Source organism: Oryzias latipes, chromosome 9 (assembly GCF_053564925.1).
Source record: "Oryzias latipes strain Hd-rR chromosome 9, Olatipes_Hd-rR_3.1".
NCBI classification, from domain to species: Eukaryota; Metazoa; Chordata; class Actinopteri; order Beloniformes; family Adrianichthyidae; genus Oryzias; species Oryzias latipes.
This window is the reverse complement of record NC_136245.1, coordinates 28053443-28077718: the sequence shown is the minus strand read 5'-3', so window position 1 is coordinate 28077718 and position 24276 is coordinate 28053443. Positions and strand designations below refer to the sequence as shown.

Sequence of the window (24276 nt, the reverse complement as noted above, 5' to 3'; positions counted from 1 at the left end):
AGCAAAGAAACTTAAGAAGCAGCTTTCGGTGTGAAACGTTATCCTTCTCCAGGGGTTTGAGCCATTTTGTTGAATTTGCATCTTAACCACCTTCCTGAGTAATTGAAAAAGTGGTGTCAGAACCCAGAGTCTTGATCTCTGATATGGTAATTACCTTCCATTTATGTCAGTGACTTTCAGCAAGTCCTGAGATCCAGCTGCAGCAGCTGTCTTTGAGGAAAAAGCATAATGACCTGCATATGTCTCCCTCCTTTTGGAGCCTTCAAAATATATTTGGCGAAGCATTTTCATCTGTGGTTCACTTCTCTGATTATACGATCTAGTAAAGTTGTCCAATCTTCTTAAGAGGCGAAGGGATATAAAAAAAAACAGTGAATGAGGAATGGGTTCAAAGATAGGGGGTAGACCTTCTTCTTTTGTGGTTTCATCCCTCTCTGAAATGAGTTCCAGAAGCCAGTTCTGCCCCGACATCAACTCTCACATCTCAGCTTCTGACAGGGCTCTGCTGGTTTTCTGTGGGGAGCTTTATGAGTGCTTGGAAATACAGTTTTAGCCAGAATGAAAAAGTTCTTGGTGTTGATACGCTGTGAGAAGCAGAAAGAACAGCTGAAACTGAAATAACCTAAATGAAAAAGCACATAAAATATTCCCCATAGACAAAAAAACACACACACACAAAACTATTAAGGAATTACAATTTGGCGATCTAATAAATAACTTGCAGTCTTTTATGGCAAAGTTTTTTCAAAGATATGGTTTCTACAGTTTTTCAACTCTCCCAGAAAAACAACACATCTGAACCGCTCTAAGAAGCTTTCATCATTTGATTAAACAGCATCTTTCATCTGAATCTACTGTATAGATCCCAATGTCAAAACAAATTGAAAGACTACTTCCAGGATGAGGCAGATGAATTTGTTTGTCCTGGGTAATCTTATCCTGCAAGTATGCGCGGCTGTCAGCATGTTAGTAGGCGTGCATGAATATGTGCTTCGCTAAACCTGGATTTTCCAACCAAATAGCACTTGCCTCAAAAATAAGCACCCTATACTTGTGTGCACTGGGTCCACGATTGCCTTTTAGACAACACACTCTCCTAGTCATTAACACTGCAATCACTTGATGAGCTTTGGCGTAATTTTGTCAATTAAATTAGTCTCTTTGAGAAGGCAAACTAGCCACTTATCTTGACCAAGCGGTGAGGGGGAAATGGAGAGAGAAGAGGTTTTCTAAGACCTTTGCTGTCTCAGTTGTATGGTTTATGTTCTTTATGTCTTTAAGATAAACTATTCATTTTAGCCTCTTCGGCTACCGATTGAAGATTTAGTATTGGTGAGGTCATAAAGGCTAAAAGGCTCATAAAAACTGCTGAGAAAAAAATGAAGCTTTTGATTTAAAGAGCACAGAAAAGGGGAAACATTTCTGTTATCAGAAATGATCGTTTCCACCTTCGGTCCAACTCTTTCGTCCTGTGCAACGTCATCATCAGAGCCATGGTGCTAATTACATCAGGACATTATCTCTTAGAAAACATGCAAGTTTCCTTCTAAATCCTAATCAATACAGAGTTTGTTAAAGAGCCAGTAATGTCTGTGGCTCCATGCTTCACAGACACTAACGACCTCAATCTGAATCCAGCTAAGACAGCTGAAGACACCCAGCACACACAGAAATCAATACTGACTTAAAATGGCTCAGCCTTTTGCCTGCTGTCTTTCTGCCTTTTGCTTTTTAATCTCTTATTCCTTCTTTTTTTGTCCTTTATCCTTACATCATTTTCTCATTTGAACCTCACTTTTGTTATCAACAGTTTCAAATGTCATATTTCGTTCCAAAAACATTCCATACTTTCTCAATCATTTACTCTTCCCGTCCCATTCCATTTCTGCCCTGTCCATCTTTTCCCTTCCCTTTCTCCTCATCAAGCCAAAAAACGTCATTGTCCTTGGGTCGCAGTGAACAATGTCGCCCCACATGAGGCCCCTGTGCAGTTTCAGCCGTGAAGGCAGGGAGCACCAGCGAACACCCATAACTCAACGTTTCAAACGGGCTCCAGGGATAAAGGGAAGCCTCACACATGGCTGACTATATGGGTCAGCTTTGGATCATTTGTATAGGAGGAGGCCAGCAACCGACACCAGAATCCCCCACTAAATGTGTGTATATGGGCAAGCTTGTGAATGAGTGAGTGGATGAGAGAATGAGTGTGTCATGTTCCATTGCAACCTAAAGGCAAGACCCCCCCCCCAAGTTAGAGTTGATCCCAGCCAGCCATTCTATGGGAAACCTGCTCATCACCAATGCCAATTGCTTCACCCCCATCCTATACGCAACCGCACCCCAATGCTTTGTGAGGGATGAGCACAAAACAGGGGGCTCTTTGGGGCCACCAATTAGTCCTCCCCCATGGGGCGACATGGCCGATGAATAGAGGGACCCCCAAACCGTCCACGCATGTAATCTCAGCCTCCCTTTTTGGAGTCATAGGCACACAGATCCAACCTTGTTTTCACCAAAGTCTCCTTGATTTAAAGGCACGGCCCGTTGGTCCAAAAAATGAGCATCCGGATGCCAGTGAGTCACTTTGTCAAAAGAAGAGGATGGTACTTGTTTCTCCAAGCTGTGTTCAACTGTGGCTTTGGGAGGGGAGGAGAGCGGGCTTGGGAGAAGTTGAGTTTTTCCCATCAATCACCAAATGACACAAGCAACAATAGCAACTTGGAATCCATTACCAAAATAAACAAAGACATAGCAGGAGAGTCTGCGGCACGAACTCAAGACGGAGGGACAGCCTATGTAAACTAAAGTGGGGATTGAACAGACGCTGGGGGATCTATTGAATAAAGAACCCGATTGCTAGTGAACCGAAACACATGTCAAAGTGACGAGACGTCTCAATAGTTGTATTATTACCAAAACCAGCCCCTCTTCTCTGCTGTCAATAGGCACTAGATATTGAGAGACGGAAATGAGCTTTTAAAAGCAGTCTCATAATATTCATTCCAATACCTGAAATGAAGGCTAATTTGTCTCGGCGCCTATTTCGCTTTCATGACTCAAAATTATACACAGTCATTACATCTTGATTCAGACTTAAGAATGAATTTCTTGTCCTAACACTCTCAGGCTTAAATATTTGTGTTGTCTTCTTGTCTCTTGGAAAAATCCTTTGAGTTTCTATTGACATTTGGAAACTTTAATTAATACAAACACACAAGCAACTTTACAGGACATTACACCAATTTCATTTATTAATTCATTTAAATTTCACACCTAACCTTTCCTTTAAAATGCAAAGATTTGAGCTTTCTACTCAAAAACTAACCTGACGTTTACACGGTTAAACGAATGAACCTGAATTAAAAAATTAGCCATAAATCAACAAAAAGTGTAAAGTATACAGGTGAGCTTATCATTAAATACCCCCTCCAATGAAGATGGTGTTTTTTAACATGTTCTTGTTGGATTTTTCACATGATGAAGGACACATATAAAGAAAATTAAGATTAAAACTGCATTCCTGAGTATTTGTTTGCTGAAATCATTGTGAATCAGGATCAAACAAAAAACTGTAGTTGGATAAAGCTTGTAGTGGTTTCATACAAGCAATGATCAGCAGGCCACAAGCTTCCTGGTCTGCTCCATTCTGATGCATCCACTTGCAGACAGCTAATGTTATGTTGGGCTTGTGACGGGCTGTAAGATAGCAGGGAGGGTGTAAACAAAGGGATGATGGGAAATGTAAACAGGCTTACGCCCCCACTACAGTCCCGCCCACAACTCAGAGGTGAATTTCTGACTCGCTCTGCAGAAACTATGTCCTAGAATATGACAGGTTTTTGGATTTTGCCTAAAAATGGCATAATCATAATTAAAAGAACACTGGTAACTATTTTAAAACAGATCAAAGGATGATTGGAGTGGGACAATACGTTTCTGTAAAGTCACTCTTAAGTTGAATAATCTACTTTTGTTTTTCAAAATAAAGAATTGAGACCTCCCATAGGCAGCATTGCAAGGAAACATTTTCAAAAATGATCGTCTTCCCAAGAGAAGCACATAGGCTTTTTTTTCACCATCAACAAAATACAACTCCAACAAGCTATTTAACGCTTGACTGGAGCGTTGGGCCACCTTTTATCTTTGTTTCACTCCACATACCTGAGTAAAACTTTTCAATTCCAAAATGTTACGAGGGGGCGAGGGGTCTCCAGGTTTGTAATCCATGAACTACAGCTAACCACCTGGTAGAAAGCAAACACCCCTGATGTAGGTCATCCCCCTGCCAGGGTGTCACTGAAAGCATTTCTAAATGATCTTCTTTTATTGAAGCATCTTTTTTTAATCTTGTGATAGCGATGGTATGCCATCTTAAGGTGAAACCTGCAGGGTTCTGATGGTTTTTGCCTTTTTCAGTGCTGTGGAGGTGTGTATCTGTATGTGACGGGGGGGAGGATGAGGTGCTGCTAGGCAATAGATCAATGACTCTCAGTTCCCGTGGAGAGATATAGAACATACAGGGAAAGCAGCAGCTGGGGTCTTAAAATAGCTCCTCCAGTTGCAGCACATCTTTAACCAAAATAATAGCGAGACTCACCGAGGTCTACTTCTGTGTCATCCTTTTGTAATAACTCTGGTCCTGTCAGAGGGAGCACAAACAAAAAAGGGTTTTCAGACTGAGAAGACAGAAAACTGAGAGATGGCTCACCCTGTCTCTACCTGCCACCTTGCTAGACTGATGTGAACTCCTGATCTTAAGAAGAGATCAGGGTTTAAGGTGGCACAAGCACCCACAAAAAAAATCCAGGGATGTGTATAGAGAGCGTGTGGCACATCAGTGTCATCCATCAAACCTGTCAGTTTAGAGCAAACAAGTAATGGCTTCTGGGGAATGTGAGCCAGTCAAACACTCACAAACCTGCCCACACAGACATACATCACTGTCCACTTAAAACTTTCTGCTCTACAAGAAGAAATCACCTCAAAACCTTTGACCGGTGAAGAATGATCAGACTTGTGTTTCATAGAAAGAAATAATGCAGCAGATAAAACAATATCGTATCTCATATTGTTTCCTTCGTGTGGTCTGACAGGTAATTTCTTTGAGCATGGCAGAAGCATGTGACATTATCTCTTTTGAAAAAATGAGATGTATCTGGGTTTTTAACAGGATTTGACTGACAGGTACCAACATCCATCATTGATGTTTGTTGAATAACATCAGAAGGGACACAAACAGTTGAAAATGATATCAGAAGTGGCAATTTAGCAGTGATTTTTTCACCAGTTAACCAAATGCTTATCCAGCATTTGTCAATGCCAAATTTACCATATGGAGTTATTTTGTGGATTGACCTAAACATTTCTTTTTTTTTTCTCAGATGAGAAAGATTTTTTGAAAAAAGCTGTTTAGGTTCTTCCCTGCATCAGTGCATCTACCTTTCCTCAAAACATCATTTCTGAATCTAAAGCTGTGTTTTATTCGTTGCTGCATTCTTCTCTTTGCCATTATTGATTGTCTTCTCTAAACCAAAACGTCCCAGGAGGATGCTGACGTTCTTCCTACCTGACTATATATAGAACATCAAAACATAAAAGTGAAAAAAATACTGATTTTTGCAAACAATGAAAAAAGAAAAAAGGATTTCTAGTCACAACATGTTTTTAAATATTATATAGAGGCAGCTTGATAAGAAAAGACTCAGCGATTCCTTGACCCATAAAATAAATCAGCGCATTAGCATTAAGTAAACAGGGAAACTAAAAATGCAACCTTAAATAGAAGTAAAGTAAATAATTGCAACGATGATGATTCCTGACAACCCAGCTCATTAGAAGGAGAACTTTTGAGGAACCTCAATCTCATTGTGCAGAGTACCGGTAATCATCAAGAAGACTATACAGATCCCACAGAGTGGAAAAGTTAAGCATCCTCCCTTTTTATTGTTTCTCTGTGTGTTTTCTTTTATAGTTTCCCCCCCTGCTGCAAAGGATGTTTCTTCCAGCCTAGTTTTGTTCTCCACTCCCTTCAGCTCTAACCCTCCTCCCACCTTAACTCAGCTTTCTCAGGGTCAATTAAGCTACAGTAACCTAACAGCAGTGCACCCTGTCACATTCCATCCAGCCACCTTCAGCGAGTGAATACAACGTCAGTAAAACAAATGGGCTTTGAGGAAACCTGCTTCAGCAACTATTACCATATCAACGACCCACTTCCTAAAGCGCGATGAACTACCTTGAGAGACCTTCTTTGGCCTCAGGCTGCCCTATGTTATTAATGTGTTATAAAGAAGAGGTTTGCATGGCTGCTTCCAGCATGATCTGCTTTCCCAGCCTTGCAAGGTTCACTTTATGAGAGGTCAACATATCTACACAGACACATTTCTAGGCATGTGTGTACAAGCTCACAGCATGGGTGGGCATTGCCACAGAGAAAAAAAAAAGTATCAAGCAAAAACTTTGATGTGCAGAGATTTTTACTGAGAAAACACGCATACACTTTGAACTATAACGACACCCTGCTGTGTTGCTGAGAGGTCAACTGCTGAGGATACATCAACAGCGTTTCTCATATCTGCATACATAACTTCTTCTCAAAAATACTTCAGTGTTTCAAACATGTCAGCAATAGAAACCTCTAATCCATCATTCACACTTGAACACGCATTGTTCTCACTGGACTGTCGCTGCCCAATACCAGAGCATGTCCACCACCAACAGGAAGAGGCTTGATGTGAAATGTCAAAGCAGTACAAATCCCCCGCAAATCTTGCTCCAGGCGTTTTCTTCCACATCTCTTTTCTGATATGGTGTCCTATAATTCAGGCACAAACTGCATACATTTATTTCTTCTCCATGATCAATTTTCAAACAGTTGACACTTCCGTGAATTAAAAGGGACGCCATCCAAATGTCACTACCAAAGCTGAGACCCTGATTGGACGCAAATTGTGTATGTAGAGCCCAAAATCGGTTGCAGAAAAAAAGAAATGTGGAGCCAGAATTGTGCATATATATATACAAAATGACACTATTTTGGTTCTTCAAACTTGCTCTTGATAGATCATCCATTTCTCATCCATCAAGCAAAAACTGTCGTCTGCTTCAAACTAGGGATTCTTCTTCTCGCATCTCAGCGATGAAGTGTTGCTGTACCAGTGGCATTTTGTTGAAGAGCCCTTGTAGGACTTTTCTGAAGTTCAAACTTCATTTAAAGTGCAACATGTTCTTTGTTCTTGCAGTATTGCCTACAAGAACATTTTCGTTGATTTTCTCAAGTATGAACCAGCTTAGAAACTCTTTGCAGTTACAAAAAGAGCAGGTCTGGGAAGGAAAGTGAATATAGTTTACTACTTTCCTTAGAAAACTTTAGTCACCAAGTTCACCTGTCAAGCATAAGTTCAAGCCATGGCTGTAATCCTCAAATTCTAAAACCTGACTGATATATCCGCTTCTCTTGTGACTTGACTATCCATGTCCTTATACCTTGAAAAACAACCTTGCTGCCGAGCTGACTCAAAACACAAAAGCAGGAAGTATCGCCTGATTTCATCAGGCGCCTAACTTAAGTTTGTTTGTCTTATCTTTACGTTTGATCTGTTTGTTAGGGGATGTTTGTTCAACCGGCTCTATGTGAACAACTGTTGCTCATGCTTTCATCCTTGGCCTGTGAAACATGTGGGAAAACAATCTGACTTGACATAGCTCTAAGCCTCACTTAGTGAAACAAAGCAATTTCGTTTAGTTCTGGGCTTTATTTTAATATCATAAAAGGGGGAATTCTCAAATTGAAAAAAAAAACGTGACTCAACACTCAGATTTTTACAAACATTTTAAATGAAAGCTTATGGGGTTACAAAGTGATTTATTTATGAATTGTAACAACACTTGTTTTATTTTTCCTAGTTTAAAAATAGGTATCAATCGAGCCAAAGTGCATCAGACAAAAGAACCCTTAAATTTCTGTTTTTCTTTATCCAACAAATTTCTTTTTGGCTGGAATGACTCAATAAATTAAACAAGAAACGTATTAATTAAATTTGAGTGGGTCACCCACCAAATTAAATCATTAATTACTTCAGTCCTTGTCCATAGATCCCAGCTGACCCCTCATTAAACCATGTTGTCCAGCAGGTACCCGACGTCTGCAAAACAAAGAAAACCTGAGTCAGAGAATCCGGCTTCTCACGGATCAGATCTTCATCTCACCACAAAGTCATCTGACTCCCAGCACATGTCCGACTCACCGATACTTGATACACAGAATTCAGCCCAAATCCGTAACAGCAGACACCAGTGTGGAGTCCATACAAAACCCATAGGATGTCTTCAAACTCAGGAAACTTGTGCTTCTGAGTGATTTTATCCACAAGTTGTTTTCCTCTGTTCACTCACCAACACACTTGACTGCATGTAGAATTTGATTTAATACATCTGGAATGTGTAACGTTCAATCTTCGGTACTTCTGCCAGCAGCTTTTTATCTCATAGACATAATTGTCCATTATGCACAACCATAAAACCCCTTGGAGCTGGATAAAGTTCCATCAACTGCAAGGTAATAAAATCCACTATTTGTTCTCTGTCAAATGGCTGCAGTACAGGTGCGCCTCTCTTTCTGTCCGTTTGAGAGATAGCTATCAGTTAAAAGGGTAACTAAAACCTCTTTCCTAATCACTCCCTCCCCTTTTTTCTCTGCATTAAATCCCACAGTGAATAATGTCTCCCTTAGCTCTGTTTACTTGAACCATATGGCAGGCTCACTGTAGTCAGCAAACTTCCCAGCACGGTTTTTCGGCCGCACTCTTATGACCACATCATATGATTATTTTCATGCAGATCAGAACCATGAGCTGAACTCATGACAGGAGCAGTTTTTTTCCCGTAAAAGAGGAAGACACCAGTGATCTTTGAAAACAAGGGAGAAAGAGAGGAAAAGAGAGCATTAATGCTTCTATTGATCACAATCTCACCATCAGCTTGTGCGACCTCCTTAGATGTAACACAAGGCATCCAAGGGAATGAATTACCATTCCAAATGGCTATAAAAAGCTCTTGAGAATCAGCTAACATTCTAGCCACTAAAATCAATATTTCCCCCAACCACAATCTTACTTTAATCTTAATATGGTAGTACAAGGGATTAAAGAAAAAAAGCAGATGAAAAATTACCCAGTCAGTGTAGACAAGCACTTTCAATTTATTTATTGCCACCTAAATTAACTAAAGCTAGGCCACTACATCTTATCCACAGGCTGCACAGCAGAAACTAGTCCACAGCGACTCAGACACAAAAGAAAAAAGAGAATAAAAATAGCAACCAGCTGTCTGTTGCGTCACACTAACTCCAATAAGGGATTCCAAATAGCAATTAATTAATTAAAGCATCTCCTGTAAGCCCATCCTTTCCATTTAGTTGATGCTGTCACAGCCCAGACACTATTTACTGTAGTAATTAGCTCAGTGTTACAAGTATGAAAATCACCGTGATGAGGGAGGAACTATCTGACTGCCCCCAGGGAGGGACAAGCAGTGAAACAGAAAGTCACAGCTTATTACAGTTAGGTCTTCAGCAGATAATTATAGCCATATAGCCCCTGCTTTCAATTCATATACATGAGACTAAAGTGACATGAAGCCTAAAGCTCAATTGTGAGATGGAGTAAGCATGAAATACACCAAATGTAACGGTTTCTGTTTCTTTGCCCTTGTGCCTAGTTTCCTTTTTGTTCTGTGATGTTTTGAGTTTAACTTCCTGTTTTATTTTGTAGTGTTTCCTGGTTTGTTGTAGTTTTGAGTTTTACTTTGGTCCCCATCCTTCCTGAGTGTTTCCACCTGTGTCTCGTTTGTCTGTATGTATTTAAGTCTTGTCATTCCCTTCCTCCTGGGCTGGTCCATAGTATGTAAGTCTGCTCTCCCTGTTTCGAGTCTTTCGAGTGTTTAGTGTTTCAAGTTTCTAGCCTGCCGTATGCAGTGGTTTTGGTTTTGTGTCTTTAGTTTTGTTTATTAAAGCCCCCGTTCCCCTGCAACCTCCTGCCTCCTCTCCTTCTCTGCACCTGGGTACTCCCTCATCCGCTCCCCGTGACACCAATAGCTCTAAAATAGCATTTATTGCGTCAAAGTTTTAGTAAGTCGACGCATGAAGGGTTATAGAGGCTAAAGACTCATTACAAAGAAAATGATGTTTTTGGTGTTGTTTTTAACATGTTCTTGTGCTGTATTTCTTATGATGGAAGTCATATCTAAAGAAAATTGAGTTTCTGAGTATTTCTTTATCCAGATTTTTGTGAATCAAGAGCAGAAAAATAAAAATCAAAAGCATTTTGTGACTTAGAAAACACACAGGGCGGGCCACAAGCTCCTTGCTCTGCTCCATTCTGATGCATCCTCTTGTTGACGACTAGATCCATGTATGTCTTCAGTTTCCTCGTTTTAGCTGGCATCTGGATCAGAACTGGGTAGCTCCATTGCTCGCCATTTTTTTTGCACACCGCTAATGTTAGGTAGAAAGATGGAAAATGGGAAGGGGGCGAGCTTATTCCATGCCAACAGTCCTACTCACAACTCAGGGTCTAATTTCTAAAGAAAAACTGCTGTTCTGCAGAAACTGTTCTAGAAAATGACAGTGGTTTCTTGATTTTTGCTACAAACGGCATGACCATAATTGAAAGACCACTGGGAACGGTTTTGCAACAGATCAAAAGAAGATCAACATGGGACTTTAAATGTAACATTTTCGTAAACGTGCAACTCATGAAGTCTTATACATGGGTTAAAAAAGGTTGCTTTGTCACAGGCTTTCGGCGTAAAGTCATGTATTTTTAAATCAAGTATTTGTACACTCCTGCTAAAATGCATGAGCTATGAGGCATGTTGAGGTGTGAAGACAGGTGGATCTTTGTAAAAAAGATCTGCTGCCAACAACCACGTCCTCATTCTTTTCCGTGTCAACCAGACATCTTTTGTCTTTTGTTTTGACTGTGACTGCTCATTTATGGCACTCTGAGTCACCAAGAATTGCACAAAGCACTCATGCAAAGACCAACACGCTTGCAAAGTCCTTTACCTGTTAATGTGTGAAACAAATGACTGCTGCAGTGGCGCCAGACTCCGCGCACCACCGTGTCCCATCTTATCAGCCAGCTCCATGAAAGGCTTTTTGTTCTACACAGAGTCTGCCACAATCAACCAGTTTTCTTAGGGGAATTTGGCTGGACCAAGATGACTGCACAGAAAAGCAAGTTCAGCCCAGCATACAGGAAAGATGAAGATCAAAGCCAGTTACAGGCTGAATGACAACAATAGGCCTACACCACAGGATCAGCTTAATGCTCCAAACTCCCAGTCTTATCTAGGTCAGAGCTGAACCTCCAAACAGTTATCCCACCTCTTTTGCTTGCTACTTGATGTCTTTGTTGCGGTGTTTGCTGATGTAATGTACTGTAATTTTGCAGTGTAAACTCAAGATGGAGACCAGGTTCTGTAGCATCCTCACACTCTGAAAAGAATGTTAAGAACATAATTTTATTTAATCTCTGAAATCACAGTTAAAACCAACTTAAAGTGCTACTCCGATAATCTTTTGAACTATAGTAAAAAAGCGTTCCTAGTGATCTTTTTTTTTTACCAGTATGCCATGTTTAGCCAAAATCCAAAACTTTGTCTTTTTCTAGGACATCGTTTCTGCAGAGCGGCAGTAGTTCATCAGAAACTCACCTCTTGGTTGGTGTGGATTTAGTCCTCCCACATTCCCTTTCATCCCTTTCCACTTTCTCCTCTAGCTTACAGCCCCTCACAACCCTAACATAACATTACTGGTGAAACAGAAATAGCTATCCAGCTGTAAGGCCAGAAGCCATCTCAGATGAGGAAAACAGACGTAGATGGATCTATTAATCTGCGAGTGAATGCATTGGAAAACAGCAGAGTAGGGAGCTGTGACCTGCCGATTGCAGCATCTACGTCACTGCTAGAAGCTTTTTTCAATGGCATTGTTTTTTTCTGCTCCTGATTCACAATTATTTGAATACAGAAATAGTCAGAAATGCAATTTTAAGCTTAATTTTCTTTACATATGTCCTGCATTATCAGAATAATGCCACAAGGACATGTTAAAAACACAATTCTCATTGGAGTTGGTCTGTAAATGTTGAGACAGTCTACACTGAAACTGTTTTCCAATTAAAATGAGTAGTACCGTGTTGTAAAAAGAGATATAGTGTCAGAGTAAAACTGTGACATGTAAATGATTAAAGGGCTCAGAGAGATTCAGATACAATTCAATGTTCTTATCTGGTTACCAGACTAGTGGATCTCATGCACACAGAGGTAGCTGACCTGCGCATCAGGATGACACAAAGCCTCAGAGAAGGGAATGACGAGCAGGAAGGGAGGAATTGAGACTGGGGACTAATGGATTGGCTCGCCTCTACTTTTCCTACCTGTTGGATAGCGGTTTTAAAGCCTTTGTGCAAACAGGATTTGATGGTGGGAAAACAGACACATCCGAATAACAAGGCTAATGTACTGTGATGATGTCTGAGCAGTTTTGACTCATTAAACTGCCTTCGGAGGAGATGGGCGAACAGCCAGGCTTCCTCGCTCAGATTCTAAATTCAATTTATTAATCAGGGGTTTTATTCCTCTGTAATTCTACAATCAATAACCGCTATTTGTTGTATTATTGGACTAAAATTAAACATGGATACAAACAGAATAAACACGCCTCGGAATTTTATGAGAGTTGTTAAGTAGGGAAGATGAAAAGACAGCGTGTGTCCGCACCACAGTTAAATTTAACCAAACAGACCAACAGTTAAAATTTCCCAGCTTCTTTGCTCCCATGTAATCCACATAAACAAGGCACACATTTAGAAATCTACAAGAAGGCTGGAATAATTCAGTGAGCAAAACTAAGTAGGTTTAGAAAAGTAGCAAGCCTTTTTAAAAAATAACGGGAAAAAAGGCCCCCAGTAGGCTGAGATGAATGAATCAACTCAAGCATGCTGTGAACTCGATCAGAGTCACTGTGAACAACTACATTATCATGCGGGGCACAACCCCACTCTTCCTGTCTCTCAGATTGTCTGTCTTCTTACCTATCAACCTGCTTGCCTGATTATCTGCCCACATACAGAGCACCTTTAGTCCCAATTAAAGCAAGACGAATAAAGCAAAGAAAATCGTTTCCCTGTCCTTTTGGAAACAAAATGAATTTACTTTATTTTTGCTGTGAAATTCAAAGCTGTCTTGCCTGTCTTCTCCCTTTTTTACCAGCCTCTCTGCAGGCTGTTTGCTCTGCATGTCTTATTAAATATCCTAGTTAACTCTGTGAGGCTGGACATTTCTCTACGGCTTTAACCTACTCAATCCCAGCACGCATGTCAGAAATAACCAAGTGACTTGCCAGTTATATCCTTCCAGGAATTTCCCTCTGTTCTCAGCATATTTTATTCTAATTTTAGTATATTTTTTTATTTCAATGAAATATTAGTTCTTCAAAAGACTTGCTGGTAGCAAAAGACATCAGTTAGAAGCCTTTCCCCAAAACATTTAAAGACCCACTCCAATCATTTTTTTTAATCTATTTTAAAAATGATCCCAGTGGTCTTTTTATTACCATTACATCGTTTTTAGCAAAATCTAAAAACCTGTGTAGTTTTCTGGGACATAGTTTCTGCAGAGTGGCAGGAGTTTATTAAAAACACACTTGAGTTGTGGGAGTGACTGTTAGCAGGGAGTAAGCCTGCCCCCATTTCCCGTCTTCCATCTGTTCACACGTTCTCCTGCTAGCTTGCAGCACCTCACGACCCCAACCTAACATTACCAGTGCAAAAAATTAAATGGAGAGCACCTACATCTCTGCTACAAGCTTTTTCCAACTACATTACTTGTCTGCTCCTGATTCACCCTGAAGTGGATAAAGAAATACTCAGAAACGCAATTTTAGGCTTAACAATCTTAAAAAATATATACTCTATCGTTAGTAAAAATGCCATAATAACACGTTAAAAACACCAAAAACACGATTTTCATTGGAGTTGGTATTTAAAAAGGACATTCTCTTACTTATTTTCAACAAGTTGAATAGCAAAAATTTAATTTAACTGACCGACAGAGGCAAGTTCATAAAGTTTTATGGTTTCCTTGTGCTTGTTACACGTTAACTACCGAATAGTTAATGTTTGTGTCTTAACCTTTACTTTATCTCTGTGCCTTTTTATGCAGTCTGCCAAGTTTGTGAAACTGAGTACATACCAGAAGTGCATTCCAAGTATCTCAAAATTTTTCTTTTTTCATGTAGAATGCCTCCAAATTTGCATACAGGGCTTTCTTCCTCTCAGTGTAAGCTCAGACTGCTGTCACCCTGCACATTCATACATTTAATCAGCTACTGTGAGCGGTGTCCCTGCGCTGACTGGACTGTGAGCATGCATGTGTGTGTGTGTGTGTGTGTGTGTGTGCGCGCATGTGTGATGTGAGTGGGCCTTTGTGAGGCCTCCACTCAGCAGAGTGATGATAAGCACTCCCAGCCCAGCGCTCTGCATGAGCTGATGGACAGACAGGCCAGGAACACTGGGAGCCTTGTGGTTGGGCATGTGTGTGTGTATGTGTGTGTGTGCATTGTGGTAAAAAAAGAGAAGAAGGAAGGCAGCGGCTGGGGACCGGGGTGCGTGTATGCATGTGTGCGTTCCGTTTTTTCAACAGCCGTGCCACCAGACCATGCCACATGGCTGCAATTTGTTCATTAGCTTTGTAATAAATGTACACACACACACAGAAGTAATATTGTTCAGAGTTCTGCCTGATTGGATTGTGAAATAGAGGACCCTCCGGGGAATCACTTGTAGTCTGCCAGCCACTGTGACCGGGAGAATTTCTTAACAAGGACTGGGGGAAAACCAACCGAAGCATGGTTATTCTTTATTTTTTGCTTTCCACTTTGAATAGAAACTTTAATTAATTTGGTGTTAATGTGCTTTTTAAGACCTACTCCAATGAAAGATGTGGTTTTGGTGTTATTATATCATGTTCTAGTGGCATTTTTCTCATGATGGGGGGCACATATAAAGAAAATGAAGGTTAAAATTGTGTTTCTGACTGTGATGCCAGCAAACCCTGCCACACCCACAAACAAAATGTTGCCAGTGCTGAGGGTGCTACTGGTTGCTACGGCTGTGGCTGAGGTTCTGCTCCTGGAGCTGTGCTGTCGGGACTGGCAAAAGAGGAAGTCAAGTCTTCACAGCCTTTCAATGCTCCAGTCAGGCAATTGGGCAGGCGCCATCTATAGAAGCCTCCAAAGGGAGAAACCAATGGACTTATTTAATGTTTATTTGTTTTGCTTTTATTGGTCATTATTCATTTTGTTCCACTTTTGATGATTTTTCTTTTCCACCAAGAGACCAAGTTTTGTATTTAGTCTTGTCTCTATAGTCTTTGTTAAATGTCTGTGTAGTTATGTATTTGAGCCGGCACTGGGCCAAAGCTATACGGCTAACTCTGATATTAGTCTCCATTTATGCTTCACCGGTAATGTTAGTTGGGCTGTGAAGGGCTGTGCGCTAGCAGAAGAAGATGTAAACAGATAGATGATGAGGATGGGGGTGGCCTTACTCTGCGCCAACAATCCCACAACTCAGAGGCGAATTTCTAATGAACTACAGCCGTTCTGCAGAAACTATGTCCTAAAAAATAACACAAGCTTTTTGATTTTGCCTAAAAAATGTATAATCATGATTAAAAGACCACTGGAAACTCTTTTAAAATAGGTCAAAAGATGATTGGAGTGGGACTTTAAAGCATTAGGTTAAATGGAAATAATCAATATTCACCTTAGGCCAATTACAAAACTGATCATCATCATCAGAAGAGCTACAAATGCATGCTTCAATAATTGCCCGTTGTCTCCAGGATATCGGTTGGCCAGTGTTTGAGCTAAGCTTGCCCGACTGTCCTTAGGGGCAGCTCATAGACGTCTCTATCATGATGTAGGAAGCAATATTAGATTATGTGATACTTTATCCCCCAGAAAGATAATAGAAACTTGGCTGTGGAGAAAATCTAGAAACTAGGTCATAAATCTGTCTGGCCTCTTTTGGCTTCAAGATTGAAACCAGCAGCAAAGCTTAGGAGAAGAAGCTGCTTCTTCCACATTCAGTGAAGCTTATAGCCTCTGGGAGCAGATGACTGCTGCTCCTTCATGAGCATACAGATCACCTTACACACACAGGCTTTCCTCCGCTTTGATGACTGACACACACCCCACACACATGCATTCCTGCCTCCATAGATACTCAAGAGCATTACAGATTTGGACTCACACACATGCACTATTACCCCCCCATCCTCCACCTGGATTAATTCACCTGCTGCACCTGAGAATGCTGCCCCCATGATGTCACCCGCAATCCCATCACTTCAAAGGCACAAAAGCACTTCATGTCCATCAGCAGAGAGCACAAACGCACCCTCTCACTTTTCCCTTTGTCCCTCTGTCTCATAACGGCAATTCCCCTGCAGAAAGTCCAAGCACAGAGAGGGGAGAATTACACTGTGTACTCCACAATCAGGTAATTCTTTGGTTTCTGCCCAGTGGCGCCCATTGCACGCATCACAGTAAAAATGACAAGCTTTCTTATTCCTCTTTAATCTTACTGACATGAAAGAAAGTGCCCTCCTGCTTGAATTTGAGTGCACTTAAAAATGTTTTGGATGTGTGTTTGAGTGAGTCTATTTGTGTACTCTCGATTGAGTGAAAGGTGGCTGTGTCTACTGAGGAGCCCATGATTACAGCCGCCTGCACTGCAAAAGCTCCCGCTGGAAATACTTACAGGCTGGGTATGATGTGAAAAGACAAGGCGATAATACCACCACCACATTAGTGCAAGGTTGGCCACTAAAAGACCCAAATGAGATTATGAGGTCATATGGGAGGTACCAAGTCTGCAGCCATAACAAGAAGCATTTCTCTGATCATAAGGCTTAATTTTCCATTATTTTAACTGAACAAAAAATCTGCATGTGGAGAAAATAAAACAGAGATGCAGGTGTTTTTGTTTTCTCAAGATTCTGCCTCTGGAATTTTTTATTTAAGTACTGTAATCTATCAGTGAATTGCAGTACAATAATGCCTAATTCACCATGCATTACCATCAAACCCTCCAACTGAGCATGAAACAGGAGGCCCGAGCCCAATCTTCCATTTCAGCTCAGGGAAAACATTTCAATTTTAATGTAAGGCGAAATAACAGCAATTCAATGTCCTGTGAAAACCCAAGATGCACCAAACCCATGTCTCAAAACGATACCCACTGTGAAAATATTCTTCTCTTCTCTTTAGGAAGCAAAGAGCAGGAAAATGGAAATGGTTCACACACTAGTGTGTGAGGGAAAAATTGATAAGATGCACTCTCAGGAGGAGCAACAAGATTCAATGCTGAGATAAAAATGGAATCCATTTTGGTTCTTGAATCACTCAAATCCTCAGTGTGAGAACCTGCACAGTGTGTTTGGCTGCCTTTTCTCTGTCATTCACTTCCCCTCTTTCCTTCACTTAACTGCGCCCAACACTTCTTCATAGCTTTTTCCTCCCTGTCTCTGCAGTTACAGTTCCTCCACAGTTTCCCTCATTTCTTTTCCTTTCCACCTATGCCTCCCGTCACTATTCCTCACTGTAACCAGCGAGGCACCCCAACACAGTCTCAGGTCCTGAAACTATGGCAACAGAATGAGAGAGCAAGCTCTCTCTATGATTAATAGATGAGAGATGCAGTGCCAATCGCTGGGGCCTGGGAGGAGGGACAGATGCACTCAAACAACGCCACACAAACACGCACACATCATCGCAGAAAGAACACACAGTCACTTCACACACGCACACACTCTTTCCTCCCCCACCATTAGCCACCCTCCATGCTTTGTGGTACCGTACACACAGAAAAAAGGAAGAGGTCTGACGTTATCAGCAGTGTCATGGCTTAAGAGCCAAATGTCACGGCGGTAGTTTGACGCTAAACATCAACAGCGCGTTCATCCTCGCACTGGTCTCCAACATATAAAAAGTAACCACAGACACAGAAGCGGATCTGGCGCTCATGAGTCCACGCACAAAGTGCCTGTTCCTGTGACTCACAGCTCAAGTCTGCACCTGTAAAAGCAAAGCAACAGCAGGACGGAGAACTGGGACATCATATTTTAACACAGTGCGCTGTGATTTACATCATCTGATGTGGTGTGCAAAAACGGGGTCTTTTTAAGGCCAGTCATTCATCCATTTCTCGGGCATTTTCACAAAGCCCTGCTGCTTTTGGATTATCCCCTCAAATGCATTTGCTTTCCATTTGAGTAATGACAGGCCACCAAAGTGAGCTGTGACAAAGGTATTACCAGATGCTAATGTTCAATAAATGGAAAGAAATAAAGGACTTCAACTGCGGTATAATCTGATTGTATATACGGTTTGTTTGGCGTGCAGAAAAAGTGTGTTTTTCTCTCGTCCACTCCTACAGCAGAGATGTACTGGCTACCACTTTTTAATTTACTTAATTTCTAACAACAAAGGCTTGCCAAGAATCAACAACAGCTCTCTTGATTCCTAATGCTGTGGGTTTTTCTGGCAAACACATTTAAAAAAAAAAACTAAATCAATTATGCTAATCTATTAAGAATGAAGAGAGCTGAAGACATGAAAGGGTGATTCAATAAACAGTCATTTCATGGGCTCATAAGAGTTAAGGCTAAGTAGGAAAGAGTAGAAACACTTGGAAACATGGGAAAAACTGCACTGAATATCCATGGCTGTGTTTGTGTGTGTGTGTGCACGGAAGAACAGGTACAACAAGTCAAAGCAAGTGATTAAAGACTGATTACACTCTCAATGAGCCATGCTGTGGATACAGCATGCTAAACTCTTCTGCTTTATGATACATTGGTTGCCAATATCTATGGACAGTGAACAAAAAGGTCCAGTTTAAGTAAGGAGGATGGAGGAGAAAATATACACTATTCAAAGAAAACTCTAAATCTACCAATGACTGGTCTTCTCTCATCTCCGTAATGTTATTATTAGGAAGATTTAAATGAAAATAATTCATCAAAATATTAGCTCAGCATTAGAGGCCATTAGAACTCATAGTCGCATTAAATGAATGAGATGGAGAAAGCAGCAGAAGGTTAAATGGAAAAATGTCTGCGCAGAAGGGGAGTTACGTCATGGTTGAAAGTAGGTTAGAATACCTTCCTGTTTCTTTTTTCACGTTCTGAATCAAAACACTGTTTTTTTAAAAGAAAAGAAATCTCTGCCAAATGAAACAAAACTAAGCGAAACAAATGAGCTAACGCCCTTAAAGGGAAAGTTTAGTTTCTGATAGGCTAACCTGTATTTCCACATGACAAATGTGTGCTAAATCCTATATAAAGAGTCATGACTATCATTTCTTTGCCTGAAGAGGAGGTTTGTCATTTTGCATTAAGGCAGCATAACTGAAGAAGAAGTAATTTACAGAGATACGGAAACTGGAAAGCAGGTTAAACATCAATAAATCACAGACAGATGAGTAAGAAGCGTTTGATGTTTTTTGTACTATAATTGTCTCAAAAACAACCCACACACCAGGGACACGCATCAATTAAACATGGCTTTTATAAATTATGCATAAATACACAGCGCTGAATGCTGGGTATTGACACTGACTGAATGAGGAGCAGTGGTTAACAGATTGGTTCGAATGGTCTCATTGTTTAAAATAGAGGGCCAATTCATTTAAACAGCAGCAAAACCATTTATCAATTATTCAGACATGTGACGTTAAATGGAAAAGGTAAATATGAAATCCCTCGGCTTCTTTTTATTCTTCTCCGTCCCTCACACTTGTACATGCATACACACACAGTGTGACAAATTCTCATCAGTCACACACACTGGCGTTCCCATTGCTGCTGTTAGGGGATCGGCGGATCAAACGCTCCGCGGAGCATTGCTCCAAATACAAGCATCAAGTCAGGTCGTAGTTCTGTGTTCTGCTTCGCCAGGAGAACATCAGGCAGGCTGTTGTGGCAAAGGTAATTGCGCTGTATCAGCCCATAAGATCTCAGGTGTTGATTGTATGAATCCCCTCTGGTTTGTAGCCTTAATGAAACTTTGGGGTTCAGATGGAGAGTACAGAGAGAATAATGGCAAAGTGTTTTTTTTTTTTAAGTCAGCCACACTGTTTTATCCTTCTTCCTTATTCTTCCCCGCACAGCCTGCATAGATGCATGAGGTGCATGTGCACAGGAGGACCAAACACTTCAGCTTTATTAAGCAAGAAGAACAAAAGAGTGGCTGCCCTTTCTTTAAAAGTTGTTGTGAAAAACTACACGTCTTTGTCTTTTATGCATATTTAAACATATTTGGTTTAGAAAAAGACAAGCACCTGTCATTTGCTACAGATTTCTATTGTCTCCTTTGCACATTTCATAATCTGTAACTTATATTTAGAGTTTCCTAATCCATTTTTTTCGCATATTGTGAGAAGAGAGGAACCATGGAGTGGGTGTTGGCAGTGGGGCTGCTAAAATGGTTTGTGAGGCCTCTGCATGTTCTCTTGCTTGTAAAAAAAAAAAAAAAACATTCAGGAGCAATTTTTTTTAGAATGACAAACCTTTTACTAAAAGCTAGAGTACCTGGTCCAAACATTTCATTGATCTTTTTTTTTTTTTTGGCTCTGTGAGCAATTCTGACCCCCTCCACCACCACCACCACCACGACCACCACCCCCTGGTGGCTTAAGACCCCCAGAACACACCCTAGACTCGAGAGTGCGTGAGCAGAGAGGGTAAAACTATGAGTCCATTAAAAAATATATAAAAATAATTGGAATTTGTGAATAAATAAAAATATACAAAACACTACACCTACTTTAGTGAGCAGCATCATAAGCCCTATCAAGAAAATGTCTTTTTTTGGGGGGGGTGGGGGGTGCTCATAACATTTACTATGATTATGTGTTGCTCACTTTCAAACTAAATAATGCATTAATTAGTCGTATTTAGTCGTATTAGTCGTAATTACGTATTAATAACTGGTCAAATGCGGGGCTGATTTCTGATGTTTCAGAGTTCGTATGAACACAAAACACTTCATTCATACATCACTGTTATTCACAGTCCATTCAGTGTATCTCGTTAAAGTTCCTTTAACTGTACAGTTTACCAAATGTATGCGTGATTCTGAAATGATGACCACATTTTTGAGAAGGCTTGATATCAATGTGATCCAGAACCTCTCCTGGGAGACCAGCACGTATGTGCTCCATGCGAGTAAACAAACAAAAAAAAAAGGATTACGCACGACGGAGAATTCAGTGGAAAATGCCAGCTATTTGCAAGTTTTACAAAGTCCTCAAAATGCGTAAAAAAGAGCGTTAAGCCAACAAAGTAGGCGCCGTGAAGCTTGTGTGCACTTGTCGCCTGAGCCTGGCTGGCTGCATGGATCTAAGCCGCCTGGTGCTGGAGACAGACTGGTACAGAGACACACGCGCGTGAAGTTTAAGATAAACAAAGAAATCTTACCTTCAGCTCATGAATGGATACGCCTTGAAGTGATTCTTTGAGTCAGCGTTTTAGTAATCCATTAGATCTTGTCCTGAAATCAGTTGAGTCAAGTGCTCGTACTGGAAAAACAATGCGAGCGATACTTTTCTCTTTGCGCTTTTTTGTCACATGCCGCGCTTAAATCACACCTCATCAAATCGGAATATCCATCGGAAATCCACACTGGGACAGAGAAAAGGCGATGTTTCAGTTCTTAGATTCCTCTCAGGTCAACTAAACACTCGGAAACCAACGGGAAGCTACGGAGCTGTGCGTAGTCACTTCCACAAAAGCCGACGGTCATCCTATTTGGAGATGAAGCTTCTTACCAGACTGGAGCGGAGCGCAGCGAGACCAGCTGTCACCCAGCCGACACACACACACATACACGCTCACACATGCAGGGAGGAGCTATGTGGAACAGGAGCTATTGTGTCAATGGATCCAGTTATGTACAACTGACTTACTATTTTTACGCTGCGGCATGTCAAAAGAATGCACGTCGGAAAGGGGGAAAAACGAATAAAATGTGATGTTATAAGAGTCGTTTCGCGGCATAACACGTTTCTTGGAATTCAAACAAAATGCTTTGTTGGCTTTTGAAGTGTTACAGTGAACATAGGGTCGCTGAAGAGGCGGGTCTTTCGCGCTAACCCTCATGCACCGATGTAACCTGGATGCGCAACGGGTCCTCCTGTGCGCCCTCTCCTCCCTGGTGGTCCCTTCTAGTCCCGGGATGGCGCGCACGGCACAGAAACGTTTAGCCTTTTGTAGGAATTTTGAAATGAGCCTTTATTTTATTTGGTCTTCCTCCCACCATCTGGTCCAACAGCTGAACTCTGAAAACATTTGAAAAAGTTCAAAAAGTTGTTGCTGAAATTATTGGCACATGTGAACTGATGTCAGTGATGCATGCTCCACGTACTTTGTGTCTTTTTCACAGCCAAACAAGCCAAAACAACACAACAGCAGAGTTCCCCAACTTAACACAGCGTAGCAGTTGCACATGATTTCCGATATGCAACCACACAACAGGCTGTTTCACTGCCAGCACATGGGCTTCTTAAATCACATGTTAGGGCTCACTATATTATTATCAGTCATAATCAGGTGTATGTAAGTGCTTACAGGGGTGGGCTTGGATGTAATTGTGCTCCTAAGAAGAGGGTTCTGTTGCTGTCTTGTACTGCTGCACTGTGGTAAATTGCTACCTCTGCAGAACAAAGCCATAAGAGTCCACAGTTAGGCTAGTGGTTGTTCAAAATTTATTAACCTACTCCCACCTTTCAACACTTCTCTCAACAAAGCAAAGCTCATAGACGCTCATGGTAAAGAAGAAAGCATCACACCACAAACAATTTTTTTCTTTTTTTTCTGTTCAAATTTGGAATATATTTTAGGCAAACAATCCCTCTTGAAAGTGTAAGACCAAAGCTCCAAAAACCTTTTTTTTAAAAAGGAGAAAAAAACGAGGAAAAAAACAATGAAAAAGTAAATGACCCTATTCACTGCAAGAATGAGTAAGAGAATAACATGGATCAAGTCCTTTACAGTGGATGCATTAGGGAGCAGGGAGCTTTTGGCCCGCCAAGCGTATTTTCTACGTAACGAGTCGATTTGAAGTTAAGCTGCGTTTTTTTTCCAATTGCTTTTAATTCACAACAATTTGAATGAAAAAATACCCAGAAATGAAATTTAAATCTGAATTTTCTTTATAAATGTTTCCCATCATCAAAAATAAATGTCACAAAAACATATGAAAAACATAATTTTCCTTGGAGGGGGTCTTTGAAGTACAAAATGTGTTTGGGCACAGAATGAATCAAAGGTTGAGTGAGCTTTATTTTAAATTTCCATAATACTGAGCAAAATCATCAGATTTTCTTCTAGGTCATGTTGGGTTTGGTTGGGAATGAACGTTGACTCAGAAAAGTCTGACATTCATCTTCACAGGGAAATCATTGAAAATTGTAACAATATGTAACATTTTATTGAAACAATTTATTGACAGGCACACCAAAACAAAAAATGTCAGTGTCTCTTTTGTCAGTTCGGGCATCTGATGTCTGATACCATTCACAAAAACAACGCTGTTGCTTTTTTTTGGAGGTTGTCATTTCACTGCCAGAACATTTACAGGTCATTTCGTGATTCAGACTCTTTTGTTTTCCTTTTGAAGTTTGTGTTTTTTTCTTATCTTTTCAGTAATTAGCATGTTTAGAAATTGTTCTGAAATCTTAAACATCCCGAAATTCTATCAAAAAGCAAAATATTTATACATCATGGATAGTAGAGAATAAGAATTACTGATGAGTCACTGTTTTACAGCTGCCAATACAAACTACTAACATTAATTCTTGTGCTTTATTTAATTTAACAATTATAGATTAATTTATTGATCAGTTATTGATTTTAGACATTTTCTCTGTCTGAATTTTAAGGCAATTTACTTACAGTTAAAATTATGCTCTCTAAATTTTGACATGTTTAATACAGCATTGTTTCAAAGGCAGTCAGTGTTTACTTACCATGAACCGTGCCACACTTCTACAACAAAAAATGTGTTTTGTTTGATTTTTATTTTTTATTGTATTTGCAGATATTTACTCTTCATTGCTCTTACAAACATTCCTGCAGTAAAACTGCTTTGCATTGTGGGCGGCATGCAGGGTCGTAGTTCCGGCTCAGTGGTGTGCAAAATGCAAC

General features: G+C 40.5%; 1 protein-coding gene across 14 annotated transcripts in view; it reads right to left on the bottom strand.

Moving 5' to 3' along the window:
- Window positions 1-21971, bottom strand: part of sema6a (sema domain, transmembrane domain (TM), and cytoplasmic domain, (semaphorin) 6A) — a 108115-nt gene extending 86144 nt beyond the window's left edge. For 4 of the 14 annotated variants that reach the window (XM_023958295.2, XM_078953189.1, XM_078953192.1 and 1 more), the window contains exons 1-2: window positions 21550-21905; window positions 8057-8144 (exon numbers count right to left, since the gene is read on the bottom strand). The gene's annotated coding sequence lies outside the window, so the exon portion shown is untranslated. Of the gene's footprint in view, window positions 1-4597; window positions 4640-8056; window positions 8145-21549 lie in introns of all 14 variants that reach the window. The other 10 variants (XM_023958294.2, XM_078953188.1, XM_078953191.1 and 7 more) reach the window with 5 other exon arrangements.
- Between the last annotated feature and the right edge of the window lie 2305 nt (window positions 21972-24276).